We start from the raw sequence: 15,488 nt of genomic DNA on the forward strand, positions 1-15,488 counted from the left end.
TGGGTTTTCTACATAGAGTACCATGTCATCTGCAAAGGGTGAAAATTTGACTTTTTTTTTTGCCAATGTGGATGCTTTATACTTCTTTTTGTTGTCTGACTGCTTTGCATATATTTTTTTCCTACTATTTTCTGTTAAATTTTTTAAGTCTTAGATTTTTTTCTGTACCAGCATAAACATGTATCATTAAAGAAGGATGTGAGATTTGGGATAACTTCATAGAAATCCCAGTTCAAGGGCATTTTCTTCTTTGACACTGTGATGTGCAATGTTCCTAGTAATAGACTCTTTTTTGGGAGTAGGATTTTGTAAGAGTTTTGACTAATTACAAAGTTAGAGAGCACAATCCCTCCGAGACTACCCTCAACTCTGACACGAACTATAAGCTCCCCAAACCAACTAAGGCCAATTGAGAGTTTAAAACTACTCTCAAGTTCAAAATTCAGGATTCATAGCTATTCACTGAAAGCTATTATGCTCACAGTTACATAGGAAGTTATTATATGAAAAAAGATACAGATTAAAATCAATTTATAGAAGAAACACATAGGGCAAATTTCAGGAGAAATACCAAACATGGAGCTTCCATGTCTTTTTCCATGCAGTCAGGATGTGTTACTCTCCTGACATCAATGTGTGATGAAACGCATGGAGTACTGCCATCCACAGAAAGTCACCTGAGCCTCAATTTTTGAGTTTTTATGAGTGCTCCAGATGTGGGGATGGCTCATTAATTGACTATGTCATTGATCTGTCTCCAGGTCAATTGATATCCTGTGATCCAAAGCCCCCACTCTTGGTCACATTGTTGTCCTTTCTCACATGGCCAACCATTACCCTAACACTATACAGGTGTGCCCAGTCCCTACCCTACATCACATTGTTAGATTATACTGTGTGACCTAAGGCTTCCAAGGAAACAAAGACTCAGGCATCATATTCCAAGGGCCCAGAGATTATCTCCCAAAAGTACTAAAATGACCAGACCTCTCTTTGGCAAGGCCAAACTCTTGGCTACATAAATTCTGTCACTTCTGAATCTGTGACATTCTTTTGGTTCTGAAAAGCATTTAGTTTCCAACACTTGATTCCTTTTTTCCTTTCACTATCATCCTTGAAAGCATGCCTTTTCTTTTTATATTGCTTTCCCTCTCCTCAAGGAGTGGGCATTTCCTAAGAGCGCCACCTTTCATCTCACCATTTTCAAGAATCTTCCTTTCAGTCAAAAGGCAATAGTCTAACAGGGTCACTCATGTTGTCAGTATGTTCCCACTCAAGATGGACCTCTATATTCATGGGATTAAGTTATCCATTTTCCAACACTACAACATATCTCTCACTTTTCTCTCCCTAACTCTTTAGTCTAGTATGGACACCAGAGCTGATCTGCCTGTTTGGGGTATGTATTTCTCCACTTACATAGAAATTGAAGTTTATAGTAACCTCTAGCTTTGAATAAGGCTATAGGCATAGGTTGTTATATGCAGTTTTGTTTTCCTTGATGATTCATATGGTTTTTAAGGGATATTTGGGAAGATATAAGTCCTCTTAATTTCTTTCAATTCTTTCAAAATTATAAAGAGAAAATCCAGTGAAAATTGTGAGATATAAAAATGACACAAATATTTGGAAATGTCATATTTGATAAAGGTGGCATCTTGTATCAGTGGGGAATATATGGACCTTTAAAAAGGTGATGATGGAATAAGTAGTCATTTGAAAAATGAAAAAACTGGACTACTCCTCACAATATATCAGATTAAGCTCCAGATCAAGCTGCTTGTGAAATGTAAAAACTGAGGGGTGCTTGGGTAGCTCAGTCGGTTAATCATCTGCCTTTAGCTCAGGTCCTGGGATCGAGTCCTGAGTCCAGGCTCTCCTCCCCACTTGTGCTCTCTGTCACTATCTCTGTCTCTCTCTCAAATAAATAAAACCTAAAAAAAAAAAGAAAAATGTAAAAATTGAAATCATATAAGAAGAAGCAATGCCTGGATTTTTCAAAAATTCAGGAGTTAGAGAAACTTACCTGCTGTAAGCCAAATCTATAGGTAATAAGGGAAAGATAGATACTTAACTACAAAAAAAATTATTTTAATTGGGAAAACACCATTAGCAAAAGATAAATGACGACCTGGGAAAAGGCAAATTAACAAATATATAGAAAATAGCTTTAAAGGCAGAAAAGGAATAATACTCCTATAGAAAAATGGACAAAAGAAATGGACAGTTCATAGTAAAACAAATACAAATACACTAAAGTATATAAGGAGATGTTCAACTTTGCTCACTATTACAGAAATGTTCATTAAAATTACACTGAGAGGGGCGCCTGGGTGGCTCGGTCGTTGAGCGTCTGCCTTCGGCTCAGGTCATGATCCCAGGGTCCTGGGATCGAGTCCCGCGTCGGGCTCCCTGCTCCGCGGGAAGCCTGCTTCTCCCTCTCCCACTCCCCCTGCTTGTGTTCCCTCTCTTGCTGTGTCTCTCTCTGTCAAATAAATAAATCTTTAAAATATATATATAAAATAAAATAAAATATAAAAAATAAAATAGAATAGAATAGAATAAAATAATAGAATAGAATAAAATATAAAAATTAAAATTAAATTAAATTAAAATAATAAATAAGGGCGCCTGGGTGGCTCAGTTGGTTAAGCGACTGCCTTCGGCTCAGGTCATGATCCTGGAGTCCCGGGATCGAGTCCCACATCGGGCTCCCTGCTCAGCGGGGAGTCTGCTTCTCCCTCTGACCCTCTTCCCTCGTGCTCTCTATCTCTCATTCTCTCTCTCTCAAATAAATAAATAAAATCTTTAAAAAAAAAATTAAAAAATTAAAAAAATTAAAAAAAAATAATAAATAAAATAATAAAATAAGACAAAATAAAATAAAATAATAAAATAAAATTAAATTAAATTAAAATAAATAAAATTAAAATAAAATAAAATAAAATAATAAAATAAAATAATAAAATAAAATAAAATAGAATACAATACAATAAAATAAAATAAAATAAAATCACACTGACAGAACAAGGTCTCTAGAAAATATCCAAAAGTTTACTGGCGTATTGTTGGACGACCTATGGGAAAACCAGTAATAAAATGCTGACTGAGTAAATGTACAACCTCAGAGGAGGGGAATTTAGCAATAACCAGGAAGCTACAGAAGCACCTCACCAGTGAGCCAGCCGTCCTACTCCTAGCAGTCCCTTTCAAAGATGAGCTAGCAGGGCGCGGGGGCCGCTCAGGCAGTTGGGCATCTGACTTTTGATTTCAGCTCAGGTCATGAGCTCAGGGTCATGAGATCAAGCCCCAAATCAGGATCCGCACTCCCCGCCTGCTTGAGATGATCTCTCCCTCTCTCTCTGCCCCTCCCCCCCAATCACATGCGCATGCTCTCTCTCCAAATAAAATCTTTTGTAAAAAAGGAAAAAATAAAGCCAGGAACATTCCAAAAGCTAAATGCTGTTGAACTTTTTTATTTATCTATTTTGTTGATTTTTCTCTTCTTAATTTCTAATTTTAGAATACTTCCACATTTTGTTGTTTCCCTGTAGACAATATCTGCTAATCAATTTTCTGTTGCTTTTCAATGGTTAGACTTTTTACTTTTTTTCTCTAGTCTCAGTGCAGTGTCTACAATCTGAAATAAATGTTGGATAGAAATAGGGACATCACTCTTTTTTCCTGATTTTTCCTTAAGGGCATACATTTTTAAACAACTTTGTTGAGATTTAATTCACATGCCATACAATCCACATTTTTAAGTGTATGAGTCCATGGTTTTTAGTATATTCACAGAATCCATTACCACAATCAGTTTTAGAACATTTTCATTATCCCAAAAGAAAGCCTGCAACCATTGGTCACCATTCCTCCAGACATTTTCCAAAGCAACCACACCATTTTATATTCTCTCTTTCTATTTATTTTCTCTCTATATTTTATATTCTCATCAGTTGTGTGTGAGGGTTCTAATTTATTCACATTCTTTTTTTTTTTTTTTTGAGAGAGCACACGCACATGAACAGGAGTGGGGATAGGGGGTAGAGGGGCAGGGAGAGAATCTTAAGCGGGTTTGATGCTCAGGGCAGAGCCTACGCAGGGCTCCATCTCTTGACCCTGAGATCATGACCTGAGCAGAAGTCAAGAATTGACTAAACCACCCAGGGTCCCCTCTTCACATCCTTCTTAACACTTGTTACAATCTAACTTTTCTATTGTAGCCATTCCAGTCAGGGTGAGTGATATTGCTCTGTGGTTTTGATTTGTATTTTCCTGATGGCTAATGATGTTGAGCACCTTGTCATGTGCTTAATAGCAATCTGTATATCTTCTTTAAAGAAATGCTATTCAGGATAGTTTGTCCGTTTTTAATTGGGTTGTTTAACTTTTTATTGTTAGGTTGTAATATATCTTTATATATGCTGGACACAAGTCCCTCATCAGAAAAATAATTTGCAAGAATTTTGCCTCATAATGTCTTTGGGTTGTCTTTGACTCTCTTGACAGTGTTCTTTGAAGCACAAAAGTTTTTAATTTTAATGAAGTCCATTTACCTACTTTTCGTTTTGTTGCTTGTGGCATATATAAATATAAATACATCTAAAGCACACTAATGTGCTTTCTTACAGTACATTTTACTTATTTTTTAAAGGTTTTATTTATTTATTTGAGAGAGAGAGAGAGAGAGAGCAAGAGGGGGGAGGGTCAGAGGGAGAAGCAGACTCCCTGCTAAGCAGGGAGCCCGATGTGGGACTTGATCCCAGGACTCCAGGATCATGACCTAAGCCGAAGGCAGTCGCTTAACCAACTGAGCCACCCAGGCGCCCCACTTACAGTACATTTTAAAAGATGGAATAAACTATAAGAGAAAAAAGTGACTACTTTTTGAAGGAAGAGATGAAATTAAACCTTGTTTTGCATATTTGACTTTGGGGCCACATAAATACTTTATATAATTATAGGAAAAAATTAAATTCTAAAAGAGCAATCTCTAAAAATTAAAACAAATCTTTGATTCCAATTTGTAGCATAACATCTGTTATTCTAGCATGACTCTAGCATACAGTAATTTGATTCCATATCCCCAGTGGAATATACCTGAAAGAACAAGAAGATTATAATAAACAAAGAAACAAAAACAGAAAACTGTTTTCAGTAATCAAATCACTATTATTATTTTGAGTGTTCTTTATAAAGTATGGAAGAATCATAGTATTTATTCCATATTTTATAAAGTGTGGAATAAAGAACTGTCCTTTTTCTGTTCCATGATCTCATCCGGAATACATTACATTAACTCTCATATCTCTAGGCTCCTTGGGGTTGTGACATTTATTTTTTAATCTTTTAAAATTTACGGATATACTAGCTTTGTAAAGCCACAGAAACAATGATCAACCCTGTAGCAATGAATACCCTAGCACCTAGAATATAGTCAAGAAATGCCATTTCCCATCAATATGAAGGAGGCTTGAATCAGGAAATGGACAAGAACCTCGAACAGGGTAATAATGCTTGATTTTTGGTTTTGTTTACAATTTATGTTTACAATTTCAAGTAAATTTAATTCAATACAATTCAAGTACTCTGGGTCCCTGCCATAGAACAAGTCCTATTTGGGGTATTATTTAGCCAATGAGCTCAGAAACAGAGGGCAGAAATGCGTAACGATAAAATAACACATATTAATATGAGTCTTCTGTTTTTCCTTTTCTAAACTCAAATTTAACTCCAATAAATTCCATCTACCCATTTATTTTTCCTGAACAAGCTATCAAGTTTATAAGAGGCCTTTTCACATAAAAGGTGAGGGTCTGATTTGAAATAGTACTAGAAATCTGACAACTGTTTAGAAACAAAGTAATAGCATTTCTCCTTCATGGGTGTTATGGAAATTTGATTTCCATTAAGTGTGTGTTTAGAAGGCAGGTATGTGGGCAGTGCTTCCTTAAAAATTGCAGCTGGCACCTACTCTCTGTAAAAATGAAATCATCTCTATTAGCATTCACTAAATCAGATACTGAATTTCACCTTTTAAACTCTGCTCCTATTTGGTACACCCCTTGTCTCATTTTGGAAATAAAGTTTCATTGGAACTTATCCACACCCTTTTGCTTATATATTATATATGGCTGCTTTCACTCTACAACAAAGTTGAGTAGTTGCAACTGAGAATGTATGACCCATAAACCTAAAACATTAGCTAGATAGTCCTTTGCAGACAGTTTGTCGATTCCTGACTAAGATCTACTGAAAACCAAGAAAGCTGGCAAAGACTACTAAGATCAAGTCAAAAGGACCCCTGAGTCAACCTGAAAAGGCTCCAAATGGTCAAATATGGCACAATACTAACTTAAGTATACATAAAAAACTGCAACAGACTGAAACATGTAAATGTATCAAAATCCACACCTTTATAATGATAGTAAAAAATAATAATCACTGTTCCCCAGGAAAGAATGCTAGCAAACCATTATTTCATTATGATTCATTATTTCCTCATTTTGAAAACTGTTAAGTTAGGAGAAAAAAAATCTGTCTTGCCTACCTTAAGGAATCTGTACCTCAAGATAACCAATCCGTTCATACAGGGAATTTTCACTTTATATAATTATTCCCATTAAAGAAAAGAGATATATAATTAATTAGACTATTTAGCAATCTCTAATGAAATAATAACAGAAAATACCACAAAAAGAGGCAAGCAGACATTATATGCCTCTTCATGGAAGTATACACTAGGATCAGTATAGTCATTTTGCCCAAAAAAAGGGGGAGTGGAAATGGAGGGAACACACTAAACCTGATGAAGCCTCTAGATCTAACCTTGAACTAGAGAAATATAGAAAAACATGTTAATGATGACAGACTGTGGGAAACTTTACTGGACAAATCACCCAGCTTCTTCAAGAAATGCGTTGAAAGGAAAGAGAGAAAGAAAGAAAAAGAATGAGGGGCACCTGGGTGGCTCAATCGGTTGGGCGTCTGATGCTTGGTTTCAGCTCAGGTCATGATCTGGTGGTCGTGAGATAGAGCCTGGAGTTGGTGTCAGGCTCCATGCTCAGTGGGGAGTCCGCTTTAGATTTGGTCTGCCTCTTCCTGTGCCCCTCCCCCCACTCACATGCTCACTCTCTCTTAATTAAACAAGAATAAGAAACTATAGATTTTTAAAAAGACTTATGAACCAATCACAATGCATGGATCTTATTTGGGTCCAGATTCAAAGAAATCTTAAAATTGAAAACGAAGTTATTTGCCCTGGGGGGGAATCTAAACTCTAACTTGGAAATCTGATATTAAGGAAATATTATTTATTTTTTTAGGGAGATTAATGGTATTTGATTAAGTTCTTAAAAGACCATCATTTATATACACATTTATGGATGGAACGATACAGCTTCTGGTATGTACCTCAAAATAATCCTTGGTAAGTAGAGGTACAGATTAAACAAGATCAGCCATGAGTCAGTCATTACCGAAACTGAGCAAAGTGGTGCACAGACGTTCACTGCTGCTTTGTCTATTTTTGTACATGATTGAATTTTTTACAATGAAGAGTTAAGGAAAATGCTGATCAGGGCTTAGTAAACTGATTTTACCACACACAAAAATCAGGTAACAACCCACAGCTTCAAAAACCCTGTAACAGCATATTAATAATTTCCTTAAACTTTCCAACAACCAGCAAAATACCTTGAATAAAACATTAAATCAGAAAATATTGTTAGAAAAGTGATAATACAAGGGACAACATAGCAAAAACTATTGAAAATTTAAAGTCCACATAAACACTGTTTGAGAAACTAGCATTCATTCTACCAACAAACTCACTGATAGGCTAAATGACATATAGTCAAGGATATTTATCCCACCATTGTTTATAACAGCAAGACTAATAGCCATCTGAAAGTTCATTAATAAGGGTTAGTTCTTAAAATTACGGAATTATGTAATACCGGGCAGCCATAAAGTGAAGAAGTCAATCATGTACTAAAGGATATATAGAATTCCCCTGGAAGTACTCAAGAACCTAGGCACACTGGCTGCTTTCTAAGGAGGAAAAGCTCATGATTAAGGGCAGGGCTGGGAAGAATTCACTGTATACTCTTCTGAACCTTTTAAATACTTAGAAGATGCTCTCTCAAACAATGAAATTGAAAAGAAAATACTCAAAGTCAAGGCTTTCAAATTTCACTCTGTGAGATGTATTCCATTCCTTCAAAAATCTTAGAAAAAGACTAAGTATAAAAATGGAATTGAAATGTTTGCCCGGTGAATATGTGTACCTCAGGTCATAAGGAACAAAATGGGAGTGGAATAATCTCATTGGGTCCACTCCTTCTGGCCCCACTACTCTTTGGAATAGCCAGGCCCAAAGAGCAGAACACTAAAAGGATCCTTGTTACGCTCCTTGTTACGGAGTTTCAAAAGAAAGAAAGCAATGTTCCCGTATTGTGAAAAACCAGAAAACACTTCAGAGACAGAAGAAAGAATAACAGCTTACCTTGGATAAAACTCTCAGTTGTCCAACAGCGGCTCTTCCCTTAAGTCTCTGGTCACCTGTGTAAGACAAGTCCATTGATTGGTAAGAGATAAAGAATCGTGAGACACCAAGTCTTTCTTTGAGCCCAGACTGACTTGTTAGAAACAAGCAACTACTTCCACCCCACTCCCACCCCTCTTGAACTAAATAAACATTCAGAGGAAGGTCAGAGAGAGACTTGAGCAATGCTGCCCTCTCTGAGAACCAAAGTGGAGGTGGAGAATCCCCACAAGTCTCCCCAGGTGATTTCCTGAGGGAAGAGACTGGAATCTTACAACCCCAGCTTTTTTCCTCCCCTTTTCTCAGGCTCTCCCCCGAACTTGGGGCTGTTTCTGGCTCTAAAACCTCAACATGAAATCAGGTTTGTGACTTGGAGATAAATCTCTTTATCTGGAATCTTTTAATCTAGGATTCACCTTTCTATCTTCCCACATCAGACAGGGACATTTCCAGGGAACCTGGGCCCCCATGGCTACAAGGAGAGGGGGCAGCTGTAACAGCACCCCAGCCAGTCTTAAGGCTTACTTGCTTCACTTGCTTCAAGTTAACACACTCCTTGCTTGCTGACTTAAGTCCCTTGATCTGCGACAGAACTAGTTTGCTTTCTTTGAGACAGGCAGACCAGTGGCCTTCAGGAATAAAGGACCAGAACCTTCCTAGGCCACAGAGGCCAGCAAGTCTGTTTGAAGTCCCTTTAGTTTTCTGATTAGCCCAGCAATCTTTTAGCAAAATGTTTTTCTCTTTTAAGGTCACAAAAATGATTTTACTGGCCTCCCTCTGCGCATCTGTAGATTTTGCCCTCCTTTTCAGAAAAAACAGAGTACTCTTGCACAACCCCTGGGTACAAAGGAACAAGACTTTCTTGCACAACCCACCGAAACGCAGAGCACCAAGGAACTACAATTTCTTGTACAACCTCCGAGGACCAAGATTAACTCTATAGCTGGCATCAAGCCTGCATGTCATCAAGAAATGTCACAGACCACTGCACTCCCTTAACCGATTAAACCCCTTTAAAAATCTCTGGGCCAAAAATAAACAACAAAACGAAACAAAACAAAAAAATAAGTGAAAATAAAAATAAAAATCTCGGGGCCAGGAAGAAACCTGAGTCGGCCTTTGGACAAGAGTCTGCCTCCTTCCCCAGTGGCCGGCCTTCCTTAAAAGGAATTTGATTCCTTTCCAGTCAAAACTCTTGAGTATTGGCCTTTCCAGCCACCGATAGCCCAATCTGGGTTTCCGCAACGCAGCCAGCCACAGAGACCCCACAACCACAAGCTTCCAGAAACCCTCAAACCCACAACTGGCCTCAGGGTGACCATTTCGCTATCATTGCTCCCTCCTCCACCCCACGCCCCCCATTCGGCTCCCACCTAGACACAGTTGGGAGGGGCCAAACTCATAAAAAGTCAATGACACAACTAAAGGAGGAGTCAATCTCAAAGCTTTACACAAGCACTCACACAGCTGGAGACACAATTACCACTCCGTCATGTGCTCACACATAATCATGCAGTCCCACAGGCACATTACGTCACACACACACACACTGACGTGTTAATGGCTGAGGCTCCGCACACAGCCGGTCTCGGTCCCCGGGCTAAGACACGCCTCACCTTCAGCCTCCCCGGCGTCCGGCTCACGCTCCGCCAGACCGGAACGAACCCACGGGCCGCGCTTCCCCGGCCGGGGCGCTGTGCAGCTCGCTCCAGCACAACGGCGCTGACCACCTTAGAAGGAAGTGACGTCACTCGCGGAGGCCTCTGGAAAGTGTAGTCCAGAACACGAAAGACCCCCGCAAAAAGCGTTCGACCCGAGTATTCCTCCCCGGGCGCCAGCCCGCCACCCCGACTCCTCCATTCTCTACGGCGAATCACTGCGACCGTGCAGTCCCGGCTGCGCACCCGGCACCCCAACTCGCATTCAGCCGGAAGTTTATTTCCGCCCCGGGGACTTCTGGGACCTGTAGTGTGGCGTAGGAGCCCTGGAGGGCGGAGCGGGGCGGTCGGGAACCCTCAGCCCCAGCTGGGAGCAGGCTGTGGGAGGTGCCGCCGCAGAGTCCCGAAGACCTGCGGGGATTGGGGGCGATCGGAGTCTGACGAGAAGAGGAATGCCTGGGCCCTAACTGCGGCCAGGCTTGTGGGGGAGGAGAGAGAAGGAGAGTGACGCTTTAGTGCTGGTCTGAGTGCGTTTGCTTCGGTTTATCATCTCGGGTGTGGTTGTGTTGCTATGCCTCAGACTGTTTCACGATTTCTTTTTAAATAATAAAAAATAAGTTGGGTGTTTAAAGTACAGTTTTTGAATGTAACACACAAAAAAGTGCCCAAATCATTAGAGTGAAGCTGGATACATTTTCATAGATTGCTCAGACTTGTGTACTCGTGTAGCATCCCAGAAGTCCCCTACCTGCCTCCTGTAAAGTCTCCATCTGATTTACAACATAGATTAGTTTTGCCTGGTTTTGAACTTTATATAAATGTCATCATATTGTGTGTACACTTTTCCCCCCTTTAGTCTGACTTCTTTTGCCAAATGTTTTGTTTGTGAGATTAATCTATAAAATTTGTTTATTCTCATTGTTGACGGTACTTGGCTTGTTTTCAGCTTGGGGCTACTAGGAATAGTGCTCCATGAACATTCTTGTTTGTATTCTTTTGCTTTGTATACGTGTCGTCTTGGTTACATATATATTTAGGAGGGGCGTTGCTGGGTCATAGGATACACATATATTTAGCTTTAGTAGATATTGCCAAACTGTATTCTGAAGTGGTTTCCCAATTGCAGTTCCACCAGCTTTGTATGATAGTTTCTGCATCCTAACACACTTAATATTGTATGCCTTTTCTTTTTTAAACTTTCTAGTGGGTGTATGGTTGTTTCGATTTGAATTCCCCTGATGTATACATTTGTATATCTTCTGTAACAGGCAAACGCCTGTAACGCCTTCAATATTGCCTCTCCAAACCTCACCATACGATTTAAGAACAAATAGGAGGGGTGCCTGGGTGGCTCATTTGGTTAAGCCTCCAACTCTTGATTTCAGCTCAGGTCATGATCTCAGGGTTAAGAGATGGGAGTTCTGCTTTGGCTCTGCGCTGAGTGTGGAGCCTGCTTAAGAGTCTTTCTCTCCCTCTCCCTTTGCCCCTCCACTGTTTGCTTGTGTGCATGCGCACATGCATGCGCACGCACTCTCTCTCTCGAAAAAGAAAAAGAAAAAAAAAAAAACAAAAAGGAAAGGAGTAAAGGCAAAGGTCTGTCCTTCCTGAGGAGGGACCCAAACCACATGCACTAGTCAAAGTATGTTGGGGACTTGACAGTGACCAAGTTTGCCAAACACGTTAAGCTCTTATGGACTTGGAACCTAAGTTACTATGATGCCAAGAAATGCCCTTGGTCATTGTCAGAAAAATTATTTGAACTGGATTTAGAAATAATTTTCCAATTGACAGTATAAATTTATAGGTGGGTTCTTTGGGGCCAGTATCAACTCAGGTTGTTGTGACTGATATTGCTGAATGTATTGTGGAAATAGATGTGTTAATTATAGATAATAATTCCCTTGATCATAAGGGATGTTCCCAATGGGGAAATGCCACAATTAGAAGAATGGTTGTGGCACAAGTACACAACCCAGCGCCTATGAGACCTCTCCAGGGTAGTCACATAGTTACTGCGAAGCAGTACAGGAGACCGGGGAAGGGGAACAGGGGAGTAGAAGGGGTCAGAGGTCACTATAATGATCAAATAGCTAATGGCGGCAGAGGTGTTTAAAGAAACTGTATCACATAATAGCCCTCAGTGACCAGGGGAAAAGCCAATATTATTTGGCATGTCACCATGGACTACCACAAGCTCAATGTGGCAGTAATACACTGGGCACATGGAGTTCCAGATTTAACAATCACAGAATCCATAATGCAGACCGAAGTTGTCTTGTTTTACAGTTGTAGACATTGCTAATGCTTTCTCAGCATCCCATTGCCTCCTGAAGATTAGAGCCAATTTGCCTTCACAGGTTCTAATTACCTTTATCATGTTGCCATAGGCTATCCTAAACTCTAAAATTTATCACTAGTGGATAGGCTTAGCCCTAAAAAAAAAGCTGAAATATCACCGGATATGTCTTGGTAGCATTACATCGATGGCATTAGTCTGACCGAAAGGGCTAAAGACAGCATGTAGACTGCCTTTCATGAGATGAGTCAATATATGAACCAGAGCTGGAATATTAACATCCCAACAAGATACTGGGGCTAACCACACAAGTAAGCCACTTGGGAACCGTGTGGGCTGATGCTCAGAGAAAAAGCCCTGACCTTGTTAAAGAAAAACTGTTGATCTTAATACCTCTAGCAAACAAAAATGAGGCACAACATCTGCTGGCTTGTTCCGGGGTTGGAGGCACTCCATACCTCACGCAAGGATGAGAATCTTGCTGAACTCATCATATCGGATCGCTCAAAAGAGGCCCTGTCACACTGTAGATGCAGCCATGTCAGATGTAGTGTCTGGCCCAGCACTTTGGACTTCTTGGGACCTTTGGAACACTAACATTCCTGAGTATTCCTGGGCCTGGTTCATGCACATATCAGCTAAGGTAAAGGGAGGTGGGATGTAGGAGACCACTGCCACTGTGCAGCCTCAAAGAAAACTGCTTAAAACTGTGTGTGGCAAAGAGAATTCTGATTAATGGGAGGAGCTGTAGGCTGTTGTGCTTCCCCTGGAAAATATTCCTCCAAATGCACCTTGTGACATTTTCACTGATTCATGGGCAGTAGCCAATGGACTGGCAATGTGGTGTGGTGCCTGGCAGTGGGACAACTGAATGATCAAATTTGAGCCTCTTTGGGGATGAAGCGTTATGATAGCAGACTGCACAAGACCCACATCCTGTTTGTGACCATGTGGATGCCCATGGTAAAGGACCTTACAAAGATGAACATCAACGGAATCCACAAGATGATCAGATAAGGACCCAGGTAAGGACCATAGCCACCTGGACACACCATCACACAGGGCATGAGAATTTATCATTCGTGACTAAGCCTAAAAATAAGGCACAGTGATTCCAGTACATGAGGTCAAGAAAGCCCAGCAAATATGCCCAGGATGTCAGCTATGCAGTTGAGTAGCAGAGAGAACTCTGGGACACATAACCAAGGATACCAAACCTGGCCGGTGCTGGAAAATAGACCATATGGGCTCTCTACCCTCCACTTAAGGGTACTGCTGAGTGTTGATGACAATAGACACCTTTTGAGAGTCCAATACTTCCATCCCTGTCCACAGAGCAGATGGGCAGCCATACTATTCAGGGGTTTTAGATGGACAGTGTTATGTTGTTATCTATTTGTATTCCCTAAACGTATCCAGTCAGACAATAGTGCCACTTTACAACAACAACAACAAAAATGCAGCAGTAGGCAGCGACCTGGGATATTCATTGGAACTTTCATGGCCGTGTCATACCTAGGTAGCAAGTGCCATTGAAAGATGAAATGGACTCTTAGGGGCGCCTGGGTGGCTCAGTTGGTTAAGCGACTGCCTTCAGCTCAGGTCATGATCCTGGAGTCCCGGGATCGAGTCCCGCATCGGGCTCCCTGCTCGGCAGTGAGTCTGCTTCTCCTTTGGACCCTCCCCCCTCTCATGCTCTCTCTCTCTATCTCATTCTCTCTCTCAAATAAATAAATAAAATCTTAAAAAAAAAAAGAAAGATGAAATGGACTCTCAAAAGAGAAATTGGAAAAGATAATCGGACAACCAAGCCCCGCTCCCTGTGGAGCACACACTTTAGACAGGCAATTTGGGCTTTAAATGTGGCAATTCCCCCAAAATGGTAATTTTCATTTAAATAGAATCTGTCTGAACTCTACACCTGAAACTAATGATGTACCATATGTTGGCTAATAGAATTTTAAATAAATAAATAAATAAATAAAATGTTTGATTATAAGGAAGAGGAGGGAGGCTCTAAGAAACTCAATCCACATAATCAACTTCTCGCTCTACATTTTTTCCCCCCACATTTACCGCTGGAGAACAGGGGTTGGGAAACTCTAACCCAGTACTTCTTTTGTCTCCTGGCTGTCCATGTTGGATTTGGCAATTGTGGATATTGATGACAATGATCATGAATATGAGGTGATGACTGCTAAGGTAATGTTGGCTGGCATACACATCAGGGTGAGGAAGTGGTTCTAGGATGGTCCAAGGTATAGAAAGAAACTGCAGGGGCACTCAGGGACCAGTTGTGTGGTGTAAGACACGGGGAAGGTTGGAAAAAGAATGACGTGATTGCTGCAGACACTGGTGGGGGACCAAAAAAAAGGAACAACTCTTATTGGGGAGAGAGCACTTTAGACCCTTTGAGGTCTGGGTAGAGGTAAGGACCAGTGATCCTTCTCAGCTCTTATCCCTGCATTTGGCCAATTTATCTCAAACTGCCACCATCACCTCAAATTAACTGTTGACCAGTAAGTGATAAATGCAACAACTACTAACTTCAGAAAGTAAGAGCCTCCGCTTGAGATGACAGAACAAGGCTATCATTCTGGACACTGGTATGATTTTCTTTAACCTATTCTCAGACTCTTTTCTTGTTTTTCAGACTATTAGTGGTTCCAAACACTCTAAGATGAGTGGTAATGACGACTGTATTACCCTGGACTTCCTGCTGGCCAGTACAGGCGATACATGGGCAATTTCTAACATTTCTTGCTACAGTTGATCAATGAATAAGGAAAAACAGAGCAACCCATTTTCACCTTAGAAAGTAATGTGGCGGGCGCCTGGGTGGCTCAGTCGGTTAAGCGACTGCCTTCGGCTCAGGTCATGATCCTGGAGTCCCGGGATCGAGTCCCACATCGGGCTCCCTGCTCAGTAAGGGAGCCTGCTTCTCCCTCTGACCCTCCCCCCTCTCATGTACTCTCTCTCTCTCTCTCAT

General features: G+C 40.6%; 1 protein-coding gene across 1 annotated transcript in view; it reads right to left on the reverse strand.

Moving 5' to 3' along the window:
• The window catches only part of LOC112810684 (uncharacterized), a 90,188-nt gene extending 81,639 nt beyond the window's left edge, over positions 1–8,549 (reverse strand). The window contains exon 1 of the mRNA XM_073885230.1: positions 8,507–8,549. The gene's annotated coding sequence lies outside the window, so the exon portion shown is untranslated. The remainder of the gene's footprint in view (positions 1–8,506) is intronic.
• Positions 8,550–15,488: the final 6,939 nt, after the last annotated feature.

This window comes from Callorhinus ursinus, unplaced genomic scaffold, assembly GCF_003265705.2.
Source record: "Callorhinus ursinus isolate GAN/ISIS: 27379988/994484 unplaced genomic scaffold, GSC_fseal_2.0 scaffold61, whole genome shotgun sequence".
In the NCBI taxonomy this organism is placed as follows: domain Eukaryota; kingdom Metazoa; phylum Chordata; class Mammalia; order Carnivora; family Otariidae; genus Callorhinus; species Callorhinus ursinus.